Consider the following 21,588-nt stretch of genomic DNA (forward strand, 5'->3'; position numbering starts at 1 on the left):
CGGTTAGGAGCCTACATCATCAATCACAAAGGCTTGTACTGAAGACAAACCTGGTAAAAATGTCAGTTCTCTGTCCTTGCCACCAGAAACAATCCTTTATATTTTACTGTGTTCTGAACTAACATGCTATAGTTTTTTTTAGACGAATACAGTCTCTTGGATGGACTCATCAACTGATGATGCTCACAAAACTTTAAGTGCACTTGTTTATAGTACTAGGAACGTAAGGCAGGATTGTGTGGGGGAGGCAGGATTTGCCAAAGTTTTTTATTCCACTCAGTAGTACTAACTTGCCTGTGCTACTCCTATGCAAATATGAGATTGTAATTTTCAGGTTGTTTGAACACTAAGAGTATATGGAGAAAATTCACTGAAATGTAAGCATGTCCCTTTAACTTATATACGGGAATAAATAGGGACTTGGACTATAAGGGAAGAGCACAACCTGAAACTGACCTTTCATTCTAGTCATCTCCTTTCTCCTGAGTTGGTGTATTCTTGAACCAAATTAACGTTATTATAGAAAATGCCCTAGTTTTTCAAGCAATAACAATCTTCAAGGTATGGAACAGGATTTGGCGTTTTGCTTCCATTTTTATTGTTTTGTTTTCTAAAGGGAATTTTGAATTGGAGCCTGTCTGGCAGGATTCCATACTTCTACCAAACCACCTGTCCTGGCAGAGACAATGGAATCCAAAGTCAAGTTCTTTATGACTGCACCTGCCTTGTAAGTGCTGCCAGAAGATCTGATTTTCTCCTGTTGCCAACCTCTACCCTGAAACTATAGTAGTTGGCACCCGAACAGTGGGTGCATACAACCCAAATTGGGACTTGGATGTCCCAATTCAGTACTAGTTCAGTACTAGTACTAGTTCTGCCATTGACTTTTTTTTTTTTAATTTATAAATTTATTTATTTATTTATTTTTGGCTGCCTTGGGTCTTTGTTGCTGCACGCAGGCTTTCTCTAGTTGCGGCGAGCGGGGCCTACTCTTCGTTGCGGTGCACGGACTTCTCATTGCAGTGGCTTCTCGTTGCAGAGCGCGGGCTCTAGGTGCACGGGCTTCAGTAGTTGTGGCATGCAGGCTCAGTAGTTGTGGCTCGCGGGCCCTAGAGCACAGGCTCAGTAGCTGTGGCACACGGGCTTAGTTGCTCTGCGACATGTGAGATCTTCCCAGACCAGGGCTCGAACCCGTGTCCCCTGCATTGGCAGGCAGATTCTTAACCACTGTGCCACCAGGGAAACCCTCCCATTGACTTCAAAGGTAGTCTTTTGCATCGCATTCAATGATTATTTTACTGTTTATCAAATGGAGGAGATGAAACTTTCTGGTCCACTTGGTTTTCAAGATTTTTGTGAGACTCTGTTAATGATGATGAATCATTTGGTATTTTATTATTTGGAAATTGTCCTGTGCAGTTATGCACCTCGTATGCATGAAGGAGAGTATGATCTACCTAAAGGAGATCAGGAACATATCTCTGAAGTCAGAACACCAGGCATCGTTTCCAGGAGTGAGAAGCCACCATTGTTCCTCCTTCTTTTTCCTTTTCCCAGAAATGTCAGTTACCCTATGGGCCGCCAGCTGAATGCTCTCTGATTAGGCAGCTGTTGTGGAAGCAGTCTAACTTCCTTGATGAGGACTTTTCTCCTTTTGAATTATCAGAGTGTTTCTTGGGTTCCCTTAGGGTAGAGTTACTTCATTATCTTCTAACTTTATATGTAGCTGGAGGCCTTCTGGCCTAAGCTCATAATTTTTATCACCAGTCAGGTAATTGAAGATAATATGCCCGCCAAATAGTGCTCTCTGTACAGTATCCACATATGATGATATGATAATAAGGCACAAAATGCATTGTAAAATGAGTGGCAGCATCCTGCAGTGAAAAGAGCTCTCAGTAGTCCTGTATTTCCGTCTCAGCTCTGATCCTTCTTAGCTTTGTGACCTTAAGGAAAATTGCTTAACCTCTTTGAGTCTGTGTCCTCATAAGTAAAATGGGGATAATAGTAATAAAGAGTCTGCCTACCTGAAATGAAGTAATGTATGAGAACTGTCTTTGAAAATTGCAAATGTAAGGTAGTATTGTTATTAATAGTAATTAGACTTGAGCTCTTTCTTTTTTTTAAAAAAAGATTTTTTTTTTTGATGTGGACCACTTTTAAAGTCTTTATTGAATTTGTTACAGTATTGCTTCTGTTTTATCTTTTGGTTTTTCGGACACGAGGCATGTGGGATCTTAGCTCCCTGACCAGGGATAAAACCCGCACCCCTGCATTGGAAGGCGAAGTCTTAACCACTGGACCACCAGGGAAGTCCCTTAAGCGCTTTCCTTTTTATTTATTTATTTGTTTGTTTGTTTGTTTATGGCTGTTTTGGGTCTTCGTTGCTGCGTACGGGCTTTCTCTAGTTGCAGTGAGCGGGGGCTACTCTCGGTTTCAGTGCGCCGACTTCTCATTGTGGTGGCTTCTCTTGTTGCGGAGCATGGGCTCTAGGCGCATGGGCTCAGTAGTTGTGGCTCGCTGGCTTTAAGCCCGTGACACACGGGCTTAGTTGCTCTGCGGCATGTGGAATCTTCCCAGACCAGGGCTCGAACCCGTGTCCCCTCCAGTGGCAGGCAGATTCTTAACCACTGTACCACCAGGGAAGTCCCAAGCTCTTTCTTATTCACCTAATTGCTGTAAGAAATATTATTAAGTTTGAAGGTTGTTGATTTAGGCTCAGTTAACCTGTTTGAATTCAATTTGGCATTATCCTAAAATGACTAAGCAAAACTATTTGTTTTTTTATGTAGCTAAGAAGACAAAGCTTTAGATTAAAAATTTTGTGGGCCAAAAAGCTGATTAAATTAACCATAATGTAATAACAGGTAGCCTTGGTGACTTAGAGAATGACTAATAGTGTAGAGGTTCTAGGGTGGGAACTTAAGTTCTGTAACTGCCTTGTTTGTGCTCTGGTGAATCACTTGCCCTCCCTGGACCTTTGCACATTGGTAAGGCCATTACCTTCCTTCCATGGTCAATGAGGTAGTAATCACCAACACAACGCAAAACAGCTACTTTCTACTTTTCAGAGTCAGAGGGATCCTAGAGCCATGTTACACATCACTTTTACATTTTCATTTTTTGAAATTTTGGAGTGTTTTTTTTAACGGCTGCTACCCTGAAACAATTGCTCAGAATGCTGAAGCTTCAGCTGTCCAGCTTTGCAGCAATTTTCCAAGGGCTAGAAGGGAAGGAGTTTGGGATTATCAAGGCAGCTAATGCACCCAGTTCATTATACTTGTATTGTGCTGGTCTCAACATGTTGTTCTTTGAAGCTCAGCAGATGAGGTTCTGTAGCCTGCTTGGAGATTATCCCACAAGTCCCCGAGACTCCCAGTTCCCCATCTGAGAAGTATTAGATCAAAATGAGAATAAGTAGTTTCAGTCATAGCACCTATGAAATATTTGTGGCCTGGGAATCATTTGCAGGTAAAGATCATTGAGTCGTCTCAGGGACTAATATTATGCTGTGTGGAAAATCTGTATTCCATACTGTAACTTTACTAATTTGAATCCTCCCCGCCGAAAAGGTAAATAGTGGGATAAAGGTAATTATGGATTTTCTCATCTTTTCTACTTACCTGTTCCCTGTTATGATTAAACACACATAGCTTATAACTCTTTTAGAAACAAACTCAATTACCATTATTATCCTTTCAACGCTTGCATGGTATTATAATCCATTTCAATCACAGTGGGACATAGTGGGAGTCAGGAGGCAAGTGCGTATGGGGGAAGATGGAGAGAGGCAAATGTTTTCCCTTCTATTGATTTTGGGAAACATCCTTCTTCTCTGAAGGTACTTCTTGGGGAAAACTGTTTTCTTCTCAAGGCCTAATAAAGATTAGTGAGAGATGTCTGCAAAGCATTTGAAGCGCTTTGAAATAAAGACATGGATAAACATTCAGTATCACTGTCATTATCATTAAAAAGGAAAGCCCAGCATGTGATGTTTTGGGTCACTTCCAGCAGTCTTGTTTGATGTTCTTAGTTCCTTTTTTGACCTTTACCTCTTGATATCTTTATACATTTATTGAGGCTGTTGGACAAAGTCTTGAGATCCTAAGCAATATGGTGTTAAGAATGAATGACTGCTAGCCTCCATTTTTTATGGGTGGAATGCCTGAAAATGTGTTTAAAATGAGCAGTAAGGTTTCTATCTTTGGATACCTGTTGTTCAAGTTTGGCAATGTTGGTGGCAAACTTAATTTAGTATCTGATCATTTGATTTTTTTTTTCCAATTCTATTCCCTACCTTGGAACCAGAGTTTTAAAGGAAAATTTTCATTAAATAGAATAAATAACAAATTAACTAGGATTTTTTTCTGTACTATGCTTATGAATTAGAGATAAATTGAAAGAATGAAGCAGATATAAAGGATCTAAAAAACAAATACTGTAAGAACTTCTGGAAATAATATAAGTACTTCCTAGGGACACGATAAGTTCCAGCTTCTTGTATGTCAGAATGTAAATTATTTCATGCTAAAAATGACCATAATGATATCCTTGTAGTGTTACAAGATACCAAAGATACTAAATAAAGGCTAAATTATGTTCAGTATAATGTATTTAAGTGACAGTGTGTACCAATCCATTTTACTTATTTGCACCTTGGCCTGCAGGTTCTTAGTTCCCCAACCAGGGATTGAACCCGGGCCCTGGCTGTGAAAGCACTGAGTCCTAACCACTGGACCACCAGAGAATTCCCGGTACCAATATATTTTAGAAAGGTTTTCAATAGTACAGATTGAATTTAAAAGGACTTCCTTCTGGTCTTTGGAAGTCTGAATAAATCACAAAGTTTTATTTTGTGCCTTCTATACTCAAGAACTTGTGCTAATCAGGATATCCTGTCCTCTGACTGGCAGTTCTATTTGAGAATTGAGTAGAATTATTACTCTTTTTTTTTTTTTTAATGCTGCTGCTTTTTTTTTTTTTTTTTTGAGTTTGTGGGGTTACTGTGTTGTTTTGTAAAAAAAAAAAGTGGGCACATTCTTCATAACTCTAGTTAATGAATTGTTTATTTGTTTTAGATTTTAAATGCTTAACCTGCAGTCACATTTGCTCATACACACATGTATTTTTCCCCTCTAGTCTTTCAACTGAATTTGTTTTTTTCAGTTCCTACCCCAATTTCAGCATCTCTACTTAGGCGCACAGATTTTTTTATTTCTCAGCTTAGATGTCACCAAATAAATGTAAAGTAGGAAAACAAATTGAAATTTTCCATCAGAACCAAAGGAACGCAACAGAAATTGAAGATGAGGGTGGTATATATCATGTTAACCACGAATACAAAATTATTTGACATTGACATCATGTTTAGCTTTATGCAAAAGCAACCACCCTGAAAGTACTATGGTAATGTATATGTTTGTATGATATACACATAAACACTCATTTTCAGTCCTTTAGGGGAAACTACTTCCTTTAAGCAAACCTTGGCTCAATCTCTGAAAACAGCTGCCTTTGGAGACCCTTAAGCCAAATTAATTAATTATCTGGCCTTTGAAATTTTGCCTATTGAGAGGATGGTCACATGCAAAATGGATAACTTTAGGACAGTCCCCCCTCTGTATTCTCTTCCCTGGAGCTTCCTCTTTCACTTATAATTTTAGTTAATATCACTTAGCAGAAAAAAATTACTATTTGTGATCTCTTCACAAACTCTTTCTGTTTCAGACTTGTCTCAGATTTAGCATGTTGGAGCTGAGTTCTCTTTTCTGTTCTGCTCACTCATCTCACCTCAGTTGTGTTGGCTGTCTCTCTCCTTAAGAATTTTAACCTACATGATGGTCCTTCTGTTTTCTTTCTCTCATTTTCATTTTGGGACCACCAAAAAAGTCTGTGCCCACTGTCAGGTAAAATGCCTCTTCTCACTATGAAAGGTTACCACTTTTGTGTCCTCCATGTTACGTTGGTCTTATTCAGTTGGGATTTTGATGACCAGGTCTGTTCCCTTCTATGTCATGTACTGCACCAGGTTCACTGTATGTGTTCAGTGAATGCCATCAACTAGCCATCATTTTGTTGAACAAGTTGGTGTGTTGCTGCCATTGTTCATCTGTTTTCTGCAGGCTGCATTAACAGGCAACTGCATGCCGGATTACATGCTGACAGCTGTGTCTTCCCATCAGAAAATGATCCTTTTTCCCTGCCTATCAAATGAAAGCTTAGTTTTTAGAGAAAATTACAAAATACAGAAAAGGAAAGAGAAGAACTGAAATCACAGCATCTGCGGTTTTCTCTATCCTTAATGGCAAGGCAGCTTCCTAGAGGATTTTATTGTAATATGTTGATGGAATGTTTATAGTCATCCTTTTGCAGTTTGTTTAGAAAGTAGTTTCTAAGCAGCAGTTCCCGCATCACCTAGAAAACTTTTAGCTAGAGAAACCACATTTCTTTTCTTTCTCAAGCTGCAAAACCACTCATCTTTTTTTTCCTTTTTTTTGTTTTGAGTTTAACACTTGGTCTTTATGGTGAGAGACTAAGTTACATGATCTTCCTTGTAAAAGGATGTTTCTCAGATTTTTGTGTTTTATAGCTTTCTGATTTCATTGCCATGGTCGATGTACTTATCAGGGAACTGTGACTATCTGTAGGAGTTCAAGTGTACACTGTAAAAAACTATCCCTCAAAAGAAGGAATAATTTCATAGCTCTTGCTATGATAGTAGGTTTGGATGCGTCTTACCCTGGATCCAGACCTCTGAAATAATTGAGTCATGTGTCTGTTTAAAGCTAGGGACTTACCATCACTTATTGCCTCACATTGACAATACCCTTTCCATAATCTTTGGGTAGGTAGGTCATGCCATGACAGACTCTTTGGTTCCCTCAGAGCCGTTACTTTATATTTTTCCCCAAAGGAATTTCAGTTCCTGTTTAATATTTGCTAGTTTTACTAGGTACTGAGGCAGAGAGGTAGTAGTAGTATTCTCCGTGAAGAAGGAAATCAGTGTTTCTTATCTATTTTCCATATATTGTCAGTCTGTCCAAACAAACCACTATATGGAAACCTGATAAGGAACATTGTTTCCCTCTTGATATACTTGCCTGCTCAGCTCACCATACCCCACTTTGGAGAACCCTGTGGTAGAGTTTCAGCTCTCTAGATAAGGTGGAATATCTGTAAAATAGCTGAACTATTGAGCCTCCATAGATTTTCAAAACCCTGAAGGCGAGAGGAATTGGGAAGATGAAAGGGGGCCATTTCCTCAAAGAGTCCTAAAGTTCAAAGATGCAGCTCTGGGGTTCCATGGAGCCAGTGCATCTGGAGCAGCCCAGTTCCTGGAGAGGTAACTGTTGCACTATAGCCTTCCTGCTGTTATCCTCTAAGGTGTTCATCTAGGTGGCCCTTGCCCTTCCACTGTGAATCATCTCCTCAAGTCCTTCTTTCCTTTTGTTGGCTGCTTTGAACTTCTTGTGTATTCATCTCCTTTACAAAGCAAGGGCTCTAAGCAGGGGATAGTAAACACTCTAGGTAGACTTTCACCCACGCTGTGTGAGAAGGATTGTTGAACTGTCGTGTTCTGCATATTTCAAAACTGCCAAAGAACTCTAAGTTCTTGCTCACTTGATTTCTTCTGTTTCTCTAATAACTTTGTAAATGATTTCTCTCCATTTGTATAATATCCAATGCATTATTTTTCTTCATTCTAGCTGATGTCAAGTCTTTGATAACCATCAATACAGAGAGGCTAGAGACATATTTTCTTTCCTCTTGAAGCTATTTTTCTAGAAGTGTTTGGGGCTAGATTCTAAGGGATTGTCTGGAGTTTCTTTATAAAATTCACCATCAATTGAGAGGATTTACTTTTGTAGTGTTACCTCTCAAGGTTACCACTGACTCATATTCTTTCTACAATTTCAGTGCGACCAAGATTTCGATTTGTATTTCAAAAGTCAAAATGAACTCTAATCTTTCCCTAGGAGAGAAGGGTGTCCCCAGTAGGTAGGAGCAACCCAACAATATCCAACTGTGTTTCTATTCAAGGCATGGTGCCAGTAAATGCACATGGGTTGTGGTCTTGTAGAAAATGTAAAACATTACAATGAATCTCAAAAATCCAATCAGTCAGTTTCCTGACCTACACTATAATCAAAATAGTAATGTCAAGTTTATCTCCACCTCAAGGTAGGTAGTCTGAAGAGTAGTCTTTGAACATGAAGACCTGTCCTCCACTACACAGGGTGGGTCACTCGTTGCTCCATAATAGCAACATTACCAGCAAGTTAGGACAGGAGAAGAAAACAGCCATAGCCAACAGAAGCAGCAAAGGAATTCGAGGAAACACAACGTAATAATGATTTCATATATATACGTGTATGTATATATGTGTATATAATATTATACATGGATAAAAGAGCACGAATTGCATCCACTGTCCCCAAATTTTCTTGTGAGAGCATTTTGTGATAAGTTTTATGATGTCTGTTCCCTCAGTGTCAGACCATGTATGGAAATAAAAAACCATATAACCCTCCTTAGATTTTGAAGACAGGTATTCCTCTTTGAGAGAGTTGTAGTAATGATAATAGTTTTGGGGTGAATGGGCAACTATCATATATTGGCTTTAGACTTATAGGTCTTAGTTGCCATTTATTCTACTTTCAAGTGTATTCAGAGGCCAACAGGTACTTAATAAAGAAATAGGGACTTCCCTGGTGGCGCAGTGGTTAAGAATCCGCCTGCCAGTGCAGGGGACATGGGTTCAGGCCCTGGTCCGGGAAGATCCCACATGCTGCAGAGCAACTAAGCCCGTGCGCCACAACTACTGAGCCTGTGCCCTAGAGCCCACAAACCACAGCTACTGAGCCCACGTGCCACAACTACTGAAGCCCGTGCGCCTAGAGCCTGTGCTCCGCAACAAGAGAAGCCACCGCAATAAGAAACGAAGAGTAGCCCCTGCTCACCGCAACTAGAGAAAGCCCTCACGCAGCAACGAAGACCCAACACAGCCATAAATAAATAAAAAAAAGAAAAAAAAAAGAAATAGTCAAGGGGCTTCCCTGGTGGAGCAGTGGTTAAGAATCTGCCTGCCAATACAGGAGACACAGTTTCGAGCCCTGGTTCAGGAAGATCCCACATGCCGCAGAGCAACTAAGCCCGTGCGCCACAACTACTGGGCCTGTGCTCTAGAGCCTGCGAGCCACAACTACTGAGCCCACGTGCCACAACTACTGAAGCCCACGCGCCTAGAGCCTGTGCTCCGCAACAAGAGAAGCCACCGCAATGAGAAGCCCATGCACCACGACTAGAGAAAGCCCGCACACAGCAACCAAGACCCAACACAGCCAAAAATAAATAAATTTATTTATAACAAAAGAAAAGAAGTAGTCAAAACTTCTACTCGCTTCCTTTGGAGTCCATGAGTTAACATATAATTAAATAATAATTAGACTCAATGTTCCCTGGTTTGAGTGCTCTTTAATATATGCTGACCCTAAAAAGCTTTTCTGGCATTATTGGTGTTAAGTCTATTTCTCTGTCATAAGCTAGCTGGTTTCCCATTGTATTTCATGATTAATACTCATATTGAAACTCATACGTACTTGTGTGAAAAACATTTTGATAATGTTCAAACGGATGCCAGTCTCTTGGGAGTCACCCTAATAAAGAGGGTCACCCTTAGCTCCCCCTAACTTTATTTACTATCATTTTTGAAGTCTCTCATTTTATCTTAGTCTCTAGGTGATGTTCTTTTTCAAGTTGTACATTGCTCTCAGAAAAAAACAATACACTGTCCTCCCTCCGCTGTGTGCTACCCCATAATAATAAATCCAGCCTTACAGATCTTCTGTCTTTGAGGCTTCTGTATCGTGTGGTAGTGCAGATTTCTGCTTCATCTCAAGGCCTTGTTTCCCTACGCCATTATCCTCTAGCTGTCAGCTGTACACCTCCTAAACTGCTTAGAAAAGAATCTGTTTCTCCTGGCCCCAGAGCTGACCTTGACCCTTTCCCAGTCCTGAGCACTCCTGGAAACTCAGCCCCCTCAGCACCTAATTCATGTCTGATACTCTTAACTTTCTTGCTCTGGCCTCAGGAGAGAGAGCACATTCTGAACACTCCTGCTTTTGTGTCGGCATCTCTGTGAGGTGATTTGGAAGGACTCCAACCAGGCATGGAAGGGCTCTTTGATAATATCTGATGGGTGGGTAACAAATTCGGGCACCTAGCCAAGACACACATTGCCTGTAATCGTTAACTCAGTCTGTAAACAGTTCAAACGGCACTGAGAGGCCGTCAGTTATTATATTAGAAGAAGCCTTTCATCTCTCTTGCTTAGCAGCCAGGCGTCCAGCACTGGCCCCTACTGGGGCCACTGGAGCCACGGTGCTCTCTGCACAGCCACCAAGGCCTGAGCCACACTGGGATGGACAGTGGAACCTGCTCCAGTGACTGCCTTTCCAACTTTCAGCATTGGAGCAATAACTAAATCATTCATTTCCTTTTGTTCTGCACCTGGAAGATGCTGGAAGAAAAAAAAAAAAAAGAAGAGAAGAAAACCCAAGAAACCTTGACCAGGAATAAGTAGTGGGGAAGGAATTATATCACCTGGGATCGGAAATTTCATTTTTCAGCTCAATTTTCCTACCCACATTCATGTTTTGAAAGCTTTACAACCTAACCATTCACCTTTTTGTTGTCCCTTTACTCCAAATTGATTTTAAGATTGGTCCTCAGGGTACCTCATGCCTCCAACCAGCTTTAAAGTTATTCCGTATTACTAGACCCGAAGTGCAAGACACAATGCTGAGCCCGAAGGAACGTGAAGATTACAAACATTCCTGCCCTCAAGGTACTTACTAATTGAGACTTTTAAGATAATACCAGGCATATACTGGAGATAAGTACCACCAGGAGCATTTATAAGTGCCAAATATGGTGTACACTGAGTTTCTACTGGAGGTCACAGCGGTGTGGACAAGGCTGATCAGGGAAACTCCTTTCCAGTTCTGTGAGAAAACTTTTTTCAGTAACTTTTAAAAAATCGACCTCTTTTCCTTCATGTTTCTCATCCATTGTCTTTTGCCTTTTTCATTGAATTGCTAATTTTGCTAGGCACATACTGGGTGTTGTAGGTGTTTGGTGAATGAAATCAGCAAGTGTCTTTTAGAATTACCAGAAGATGGTGCAGGAAAACCAAGCACAACTTATTCTAAGCATCTTAATTGCAGAGGACCCTTTATTGATGAATATGTTTACAGTTGTTCAGATTAGTTTTAAGGCTACTGTTGCTGAAGTGGTTTGTTCCACATAGCACTGGAGCAAAATTTAGATTAGGCTGTAGTTTTAAATAAACAAGTGAAATAAAATCCTATACTCACCATAATCAAGGTGAGCATCAAAGCCCCAGGTTATGCCCCTTACACCAGAATCCTAAGTATAAAGCAGCTAGATTCTGTTCCTCTACAAAGCAATATCTTAACACTTGCCCCACTTCCTTCAACTGAAGGAAAATGATAGAGCCGTAAGACATTCTTCCAGGAAAAAAAGGGGGTTTTGAGGGGTGGGAGGGAGCTGTCTTATATAATTAACTTGACTGGGGTCCTCATGACTTATTAGAAAGCTCTGACCTCACGCCTCTTATTTTCTTTGTTTCATTTTCCATTTTGCTCAGCTTTCTGGGTCACCTTTTCATCCCCTTTTCATATTTGGGATTTGGGGTTTGCCTCTGTCCTACCATCCGAGTTTTCTGTGCTGATTCTGAATGTAGCTTTGGAAGAGCATGAATAAAATAAAAAAGAAGGCGTGGCTTGAGGATGTGCAAGCTTGAACTCCATCCTGTGTTCTGCGTCTGCTTTACCAGTCTGCTGAGGATGAACTCCAGTAAATCCTTTCTTTTACCTAGGATGACAGTACTTTCCCATACTTCATAGAAAAAAGCAGCTCAATCTTAAAGAAAGAAATGAAATCCTTTAGTTTATTTATTTTATTTTTGCTGTGTTGGGTCTTCCTGTCTGCGCGAGGGCTTTCTCCAGTTGCGGCAAGCGCGGGCCACTCTTCATCGCAGTGCGCGGGCCTCTCACTATCGCGGCCTCTCTCGTTGCGGAGCACAGGCTCCAGGCGCGCAGGCTCAGTAGTTGTGGCTCACGGGCCTGGTTGCTCCGCGGCACGTGGGATCCTCCCAGACCAGGGCTCGAACCCGTGTCCCCTGCATTAGCAGGCAGATTCTCAACCACTGTGCCACCAGAGAAGCCCCAAGAAATGAAATCCTTTAGAAGAAAAGAGGCACTAGAGCAAACAAAATCAAGTTTTTTTTACCAATTGCTCAGCATTGTTATTTGTTCATGGTAAACATAGTGGTTATTTGAAAGGATGTGTTAAATCACATTTATACAACAGGATTGTAGAAGTGCAGAATTTATAAGGTACTTGTACAAGGAAGCTTTGAGGCCTGCTATCTGATCCACTCAATTCAATGCCTTGGTTCATTTTGAGGTCGTTTACAGGTTTAATATGATGGAGAATAATAGAGGAAGCCCTGCTCTTCCACCTGAATACAGCCTGTCTTTTGGGAAATGATCAGTCTTAAATTCTGGCTCCCCACCCTCATTCCTTTCCTTGTACATGTTAGTAAGGAAGCTGCCTACCATTATTTTGGTCCCTCTAGATCAGTGGTTCACAAATTTTAATGTGTATCAGCATCAGTTTTAGAAAGCTTCCTAAGACACAGATTGCTGGGCCCTGTCCCCAGAGTTTCTCATACAGTGTGACTGAGGTGAGCCCTGAATATTTACATTTTAAACAAATTCCCAGGTGATGTTGATGTTGCTGGGTCTTCGGGACCACATTTTGAGATCCAGTGCTTGAGGTTACTGCCTACTTTATAACCATGATGACTTTAACAGGTACCGACCATCTTCACAGGGCCAGAGTATCCAACTTGTGCTGAAGTGACTGAGGCTTTACTGTCTGGAAGTGGACAGTTAGGTACAAGAGATTTTGTCCTACTTGCAGAGATTAAGTGGCCGGAAGACTAGGTCATCTACCTACAGGCACCTGGCAAATGGCTTACCAACTCTTTTAAGCAGCAGGTAGCAGGTAGCAGGTGGGAGCTCGCTCTTGGAAAACCTATTAGCTGGGCTACAGAACTAATAATATGACATGAGGAGAATAAAACCAGTGCTTTTGATTAGTTTCTGTGTCATCCTCAAAGAGAAGATTCCAAGGTTGCCTTGTCTTTAGGAATTCTCATTTTTCTTCCTTCCACTTCCCTGAACTACAGAACCCCTTAGTCTGTACATTAGATCATTTCAGAAGCTAAGTGATTCGAGTTTCACTCTAGTGTAGCAGCCTGCACAGCACCTTCTCTTCTGGATTTATTGTAGTGGGACCTGCTCAAGTGAACCAACAGCCACAAACTCTACTTTTAATAGGATTCATTTATGCAGCCATTTTAACCTTAAGTACTTTCATGCATTACACTTAACATTTAATGTGTTACGTCAATAGTACTATATCTGAAGATATAAAAAGTGTTTGGCAAATCTGTAGCTCCAGCCCCGTCTTTTGACTCAAACTCCAGTTCTTCTTTCGAATTGCCTGTAGGATTTACATGTTCATCCCGAAGTCGGCCTTCCCGAGACTGAATTAAATTTTCCCTGCTCAAAATGAACCTCTTTTTCCTATATTCCTCTTTTGGTTGATGCAACATTTCCCCCCAGTTCTCCAGGTTTAGAAACTTTAACTCCTTCATCCCTATAGTTCAATCTGTCAGCAAGTACTTTCCACACTTCCTTCATAATTTCTGTGATTCATCCCTTTGCCTTTTAACTGTTAGCACCAGAGTTCACACTCTCATCATGCCAGTAATAGGTTACTGGAACAGCTCTCGTATTGATTTTCCTGCCCCCAGTTTTCCTTTCATTCCACTGCAGTTTTTACTCTGATACTATATTGTTCTGCTTAGAATACTGTTTTGATCATGAGCTCCCCTTGCTTCAGAGTTTAGGATGATTCCTTTTTCACAGATGGCCAAAAAGGTCTAACTCCTATCTTGTCACTCACTGGCCTTCACAAGGACACCCTACCTCAGCTATCCAAACCATCTCTGCAGATCTGTTTTTTAGTCATACAAGTCATGTACCTTGAAGACTTGAGAAAAACTGGTCAAGGACCCTACTTTTCCTCTCACTTGGACCCTTGTTTTTTTCTCAAGGCTGTAGCTGGGAAGTTCCCTAAATCCATTTGACAGATGCCAGTGGACCAGAATCCTGCTTATTTTACTTACATAGCTATTTTTCTCCTATTTGAAGGGCTGGCTTAAGATCTGTCTCCTCCGCAAAGCCCACAGGACCTATTGGCTGTACCACACCATGTGACACTTGATGATAAATCATTTTGTACCACCATTTAGTTTGTGTATATGTGTGTATTATCTCCCCAAGAAAACTGTGACTCTTGGGAAGGACCTAACACAATTTTGGGAGGGAGATAGGTGTTTACCAATACTTGCCAACTAAGAGGCCGTATTTCAGGCCCATTCTGAAGTGCCCATGGGGAAAATCTCCATGAGTCCCCATCTAGCCTCCTACTCAATAGTGACATCGCGTGACCCTCTATATCTTGACAAGGAACATTGGGGAGCTATTGATCTTCCCTGTTATAAAGGGTTTTGGGGGGAATTGTAGCAGTTGCTATATTTTAGGGAGAAAGATGGCTCCAGAAACAGGCTTGATAATGTCCAGGCTAAGAATAAACTTAGTGACAGACAGCAACTCCGCTAGTTAGGTATTTGGCTAGGAAGGGAGTTCAGCGTCTGAAGCGTTTCGGGTAGGTGTGGGCTTAGCAATTAGATGTGCTGCTACTTTCTGAGGTAAGCCTACCTAAAGGCAAAAGCGTGGCCCGATGATGGGTGCCCGATGACTCCTGCAGTGTAAGAACTCATTTATAGGCGTCTGCCCAGAGGTACCCACCCGAACAGACACTAAGAAGCAGCAAAGGAAAGTGCCCAGGACTTCAGTGTAGTCACTGTGTCAACAGCAATATCCGATAAGGTGGTTTTTTTATGGGGGGGCGATGAGGGGAGGAGCTGATGCACCTGTGGTTAGTGACTCAGAAACTTGGTGCCACATTCTATGGCACCATGAAGCCACCTTATGCTCCAGCCACCCCATGGCGGCTGATGTTTTAGAATTACCTAGTTACTAACTGAGCCAAGAGGAAATGGACTGGATGAAAGCCAGAGTAAGGTAGAGTAATCTCTTAGCCGAGCCACATTCGAAACCCATGAAGCCAAATGGCTCTTCGGGACTCCTTTCTATACCAGTGGAGCGATTGTCATTGTCACCCTAACAGTGTTTGCTTTTTATAGGTATCACACGTTTTTGCTTGCCTCTTCCTAAGACAAATGTATGTTTTCATTTCAGTGTATTCAAATGAGCCCCTATGGCTCACACAGTTTGCCAAATTATGATATCTCAAGCAGGAACAGGGTCCAGACAATTCCTGTTGGCTGAACTAGGGCTGAACTTAATCCTAGACTGACTCAGCTTCTCTGTTAAAGTTGTTTGGAATTCTGATATCCCGCCAGAGATTGTTTCTAAAGAGTTCTCAGTGTGAAGTATGAATCACAAATGAATGGAGTCTCGGGAGACCAAAAGCTCAAGCTCAAGTAATAACTCAATACACATTTATTGATTGCCTGTTACGGTAGGGCACTGGGTTACGTGGGATATAAGGAAACCCCTTGACCTCAATGTACTAGATGAGGATATAAAGCAGAAGATGAAAAGTGCCTTACAATAAATACAAGCAAGTCGATTGGGACATTTCAGTTGAAGAAGAGATTCTTCATGAAAGAGGTGGCTTATAAGCTTGTCCTTGAAAGATAAGTAGGGTGTTTTAAAGTGACCGGATAGGAGTTAAGAGGCATTCCAAGAGAATGTAAGAGAATAGTGAGTAATACACTTTGGTTGGACAAGTAGTATAGTACATTTAGGAGGGAAATGGAGATAAAGCTGAAAAGGGAGAGGAGAAGAGAAAGGAGTCAGTACTTTTTGAGTGCCTACTATGTGCAGGAATGGCTGGTACTTTCATTGCATTTATTTCATTTAATCTGTAGAATGATTTTCTTGGGTGGATGGTGGTACCCTCATTTTTTTACCCATAAGGAAACCAAGACTCAAGAGGTTAGGCCACCCTTCAAAGTCACACACATCTTGTACGTGACAAGAGTTGAAATGTGAAACCAAGCTGTCTGATTCTAAAGCCCTGATTTGATAGGCTGAGTCTGAGTTTAATTCAGAAGGCAGTGGAGAGCCATTATGGTATTTGAACAGGACAGTGATATGATCAGTGCTATCTTTAGGAGATTGTTCTTGCAGAGATATACAGAGATTTAGAATAGTGAGAGATTGGAGACTAGTTAGAAGCCTATTGTAACTGTTCAGACTCCAGAGACATAGAGAAGGTTGGTTTCCAAATAGGAGTTTAAGTGATTGGATATGGGGAGGAGGAATCATAATGACTCTGAGATGCTCAGGCTAGATCTTTAGGAAAATGATGTCCCCATTAACAAAAAGGGTAAGGGTAAGAGGGCTTATTGGTTTAGGGTAGAGTAGAGGGCGAAGATGGTCTGTAGGTTTGCAATATTTGAGTTTGAGGTACCAGTAAGATGACAAAGAAATAATGTCCAGTAGGCCTTTTGAAGTGCAGGAGAATTTGACTTTGGAGACAAATTTGGGAATTATCATCAAAGATATTGGGGTGCTAAGAATACCAGAGAGAAATAATAGAAATCAGAGAATATGTCTATATTTAAATGAGAGGAAGAAGAGAAGAAAAAGAAAGAGGCAACAGATAAGGGACAGTCAGAGAAGTAGCATTATGTCATGAACCGCAGGTGAGGAGGGTGTCAAGAACGGGTATTCAACAAATCAGAAGGAATTTAGGAATATTTGTCTTCCTTTGGCCTCAGTCCCTTTTCTTAGGAAACAGCTGGCACCATTAAGTTCAGATACGTCCTTTTTTTTTTCCCCTGCTTTTAACTCTGTTATGGAGGAAATCAGGAAATCAAGAGAACTGTCTATTAAAGATGTGTTTGGTGGTCACATTTTTAATTTAAGCTAGTGAAAGCTCTCAATTTTTGTGCTAGCAAAATAAAGTAAAAAGTTTCAAGACTTGCGCTAAATCATTGGAGGTTTAGTTCCCAAGGAGGCTCTTGTAATTTTGGTGCTTCTGTTCTTTGACTCTGTGATTCTTCCTGTGATCCATCCAGTCTCCTTTCATTATATTTAGTACACGAAATCCACGCCCAGAATTCAGGATTCCTGGTTGCAAGCCCAATATGCATTGTGTTGTTTCTTCAACCTAATTTGTGATATGGGTAGTACTAATAAAGGAGAATAAAATAGCTAATGAAGGATTATAAAGCACTTTGCTAATACAAACTGCAACATCACGGCTGAATAATAGTCTTAATTTCGGGTGAAGGGTTCCATTAGCAGAGTAAAAATAAAAAGGACAAAGGGTAGTGTCGCTTTGTACCTTGATAACAGTGTACCAATCACAGAGCGCTGCTATCGATCCTCATTGCCCTGTGAACTCTCAACCCAGGAATTTGGCTCCCCTCCCTAACTCTCTAAGTACTTCCCTCACCCACTAAGTCTGATGATGGTACCTCCCTGAATCTCCTGACAAATGCAAACAGGAACTTCTATTCAGCAGAACTAACTTGGTAACTGAGAAGATTCCTCTTCCATTTATCAGCACTTTGATTATCTTTTGGTATCTCTTACCATCTGCGCTTAGCAAGAAAAATAAAGGGGTTTGGGCAATTAGGAAGTAACAAAGAACTCATAGTTCACAAAGAACAAGTCAAGGGATGTTTGGAATATTTGAGCATACAGTCATATTTGGCGTGAGGTAGCCTCCCTACATCCTACTCAGGGCAGGGTAGGCTGGCGAGCTGATCAGGCTGCCGGGAACCTGAAACAAAGGCAAGGGGATGACGTCAAATGGCCCCTCAACTGAAGTCTTTAAATTCTGGGCTTCAGACACATCAACTTCTTAGGGTATAAAGAATGGAGAAAAGAAATATAATTTGTCGCTCATTCCACTAAAGGTAAGTTAAAAGAACGCACTCAGAAAAAGCATGGAATACTGTTGGGAGTAAATCAGCTCTGAATTGTTCCGTGCAGATCACTGGTGCAAGTCCTCATAACATCTTGGTAGGGACTGAAGTTCACCTGAGACACTCAGCCGACACTATGGCCTAAAGCCAGTGGGGAGCAAGACTTTCTTTGGGTCAATTCTATAGGCATGATAAATAAATAAAGTTGTTTTAATAGTATCAAAATGGCTCCTGCCCTGAAGGAGCTCCCCATCAGAGCTAGGAGGTAGACTAAAGGACCCAGAGTGACAAGAGAGCACTTCCAAAGCGACATAGCAAGAGTAAGTTAGCCTACCCGTTCATTCCATGTTCTCCTAGTATGTATGTGCTGTGCTCTGTGAATTTGCATTCCGCATGTCTTGTTTCACAGATGGTCTTAGGACTGTTTTACATGTTTTACCTGAGCGGGTGTATGCATGACTATAGATCTGCTGTTAGATTCTAGTCTCTTGAGGGCAGGAGCTATTCCCTTTTTTTTTTTTTTTGGCAGGGAAATGTGTTAAGGATTATGCTCGACTTTGCACATTGATACTGAGGAAAGACAATAAATAAGAGTATCCGGGTATGGGTTATTAAGTAGGAAGTTCCTCCTAAAATAAGTGAGTTTTGTTCGGGGTTGTGGAGAAGATTTAGACATCATGTAAAAGGGAAGGAAGAGACCTCTCCCTTGCTAAGAGGTCAAAATACTATAAAGCTGACTTTAAAACTTAGAGGGAATATACAGGTTTCTGAAGAGAAAGCAGAAATCTGAAAATATTCATATCCTGATCAAATAACAAGGCAACCACCAAACTTATTTATCTCAGATCTGTTTATTAAAACAGATAATTCAACATGCATATTTTTCTTAACATCTACCGTGTACTGAGGGATGAATAATACCTAGTCCCTGACTTGAAGGAGCTCAGGATCTACTTTACAGGAAGGAGGAAAGGACTAGTGTTTTGTTGAACATCTATTAAGAACCAGGCGTTCTCCTGAAGGAAATGGGTAAGAGAGTGGGTCACAGTGGAACACTGAAACAACTAACTGTAAAAGGTAAGTGTCATTTAAGGCTTTTGAATATATCACTTTAGGAGACTACATGGGGGAAAGCATTTAATTTGGGGGACTGAAGGCTGGTGAGAGGATTAGAGAAGGACCCGGTTTGGGCTGGGCTGGGAGGTCAAGGGCAAAAAGGGGTGGGGAGCTGTAGAACTTAGATCTTGGAGTCTCTGGCTCACAGGGGAAGGGGAGGTGCCACTTTTCTCTCTGTAGAGCCAAGGAGATAGGGGAAAGGTTCATAGGAAGAGAAAGTAAAAGGAATATAGCAGCGAACCAAACTAGCTTCCCATCTTATACACTTCCTGTAAAAGATTTCTTAAGAGCAAAGACAGTGTTTTTCTGGTCTCATTCTCTATAATGCCTAGAACTCTGCCATAGGAGGCCACTTCGATGTCTTACTTTTTAGTTCCTAGGAGCTCAAGAGTTGCTGCTATTAGGAGTTACTAAAGTATTCAGAGGATGGAAATAGCAATGGCACAAATGCCAAGATATCCAGGCACCATCCATAGAGACCCAGTGAAATGCTGAGCCCAAAATGGTAGTACCTCCTAGGTTCTCACAACACTAACTCTTACTTTTTCTTTTATCCCCTGCCTAGAAGGCTGCACCATGGGTGGGAATAAAAATCTACTCTCCTGTTGCATCCAGGCAGCTGCCAGCAGTCTGTTTGCCTTGTTCTTTGCTGGCAAATCATTAAACAGCCCCCCCAAAGCAGGCCTCTTCCCCAGGGCCACCCCATGGACAGGGGTTCAGACCTGTGGTCAAAGGGCTGTCAGGAGCCCTTGGGCTGTCTCCAGCACAAGCCTCCCCTGACAGTTGCCTCTTCTGAACAGAAGCCTCCTTGGCCTGATCTCAAACCCCAGTGGCTTTTGAGGAGACACTCTGGGCATCTGTGTTGGCTGTGGCTTGAATCATTTTGTCCTCCTCCTCCTGATGTAATTTCTAAGTGCAGCTATCCCTGTATTTCCTCCGTCGTTTCTGTATTGAAGCACAGGCCCGTGCTCCATGTTTTTTTTTTCCACTTTGCAATGTAAATGGAATAGTATGTTACTGCCCAGGAGCTGGGGATTGTGACCAGCCAAGCAAACTCTATAGCTTCACCCCATCCCCACTCACAATGGGACAGTTAAAACCTGGGCATCGCTTTGGTTGCGCTGGCCCGTTTGGATACAGTATCTGCCCTCCAAGGGCTTCTAAGCCAGTCGTGGCAGACAGCAGTATGGAGCAGAGTTTGCAGGGCAACTTGAAATCCCTACAACCTCTGAGCAGGAGACTAGGCCAGAAAGGCATGGAATGTGTGTGTGAAACAACCACGTTAATGTAGCCATTTCACACTCTGGCACTGAAATCACCAAACTTAGCAACGCTTGAGTAGCTCTGCTGATAGTCCCGGTACACCTCTGGCGTATTTAAATGAATCATCTGATTTCCTCAAGTTTCATTTCTTTGGTCTTTTTCACAAGGACTGTCTGCTTTTAGTCTTTGGCCTTTTCAGCATTAAAATCTGAACCTAAATAATTACTTAAAAACAAACAGTCCCTGCTTCCAGCAGGTTTCTAAATTCCTACCATCTCTGGCATGAGTTTGGCTAGAACAAGAATAACAAAATAATAAAGCAAACTGTGTCAAGGCTGTTTGCAAACAGCACATTGGGTTAAATGTGAGAGTTCAGTGAACTCTCTCACTGTGGTAAGAGTGAAGGCCGTGCCTGGGAAGGGCCCTGTCCAAAGCCTCCTTAGACCCTTACCCTGGAAGCGTGAGGGGCAGGAATTAGCCCTCGCCATGCTGCCACCTGTGTGAAGACCTCAGCCTTTCTGCAGGGGCCTCTCTGAACGAGACCCGGCTAAATGAGGGGCCTCAAAAGCGGTGCCTCCCGTAGGATGGAGTCAGGGCGGGCGTCAGCATCTCCCACGACAGTGGTCGCTCACGGAGTGCAGAACTCAACTGACATTTCAGGACCTCTTGGTAGGATTCCTGGCAGTTTGAGGCAAGGTAAATGCCTCACCTGGTGGAGGGAAAGAGTCCAAACCACATGACTGGCGTGTCTCCTAAGGTCTTGATGTCTGTGGGCCTCAGAGCCTTGGCATTCTGTTTCACAGCCTTCCCTCCAAAGCGTGCTGACGTAACTAAAATGGTATTTGATGGGCTTCTCCCTCTCCTTTGCTCCTAACTTCATGAGTAGCTTCTTGGTGCCCCTGTAACTAGAGGTCATTCTGGACTGAGTCAGGGCAAAACCTGTTTCTATATGGGAAGATAGTGGACAAAAGGTCCACCTCTTGGGTAGTTGTCACTTTTCTCCTTCTCTCTCTCTGGTTACTGCCAAATAAGGTTTCTTCTCTGACATCAATTTATTTCAAAAACAGCTCAGGGCTTCCCTGGTG

The 21,588-nt window shown here is 41.8% G+C and overlaps 1 protein-coding gene across 2 annotated transcripts in view; it reads left to right on the forward strand.

Annotated features, from left to right (window-relative positions):
• RNF43 (ring finger protein 43) overlaps positions 1 to 21,588 on the forward strand; it is a 61,222-nt gene that overhangs the window by 15,951 nt on the left and 23,683 nt on the right. Inside the window, exon 1 of one of the 2 annotated variants that reach the window (XM_060290121.1) lies at positions 624 to 727. The exons of the other annotated variant lie outside the window; for it this stretch is intronic. The gene's annotated coding sequence lies outside the window, so the exon portion shown is untranslated. Of the gene's footprint in view, positions 1 to 623; positions 728 to 21,588 lie in introns of those variants that run through there. 2 annotated transcript variants of the gene reach the window in all.

The sequence above is a fragment of the Globicephala melas genome, chromosome 20 (genome assembly GCF_963455315.2).
Source record: "Globicephala melas chromosome 20, mGloMel1.2, whole genome shotgun sequence".
Taxonomy (NCBI): Eukaryota; Metazoa; Chordata; class Mammalia; order Artiodactyla; family Delphinidae; genus Globicephala; species Globicephala melas.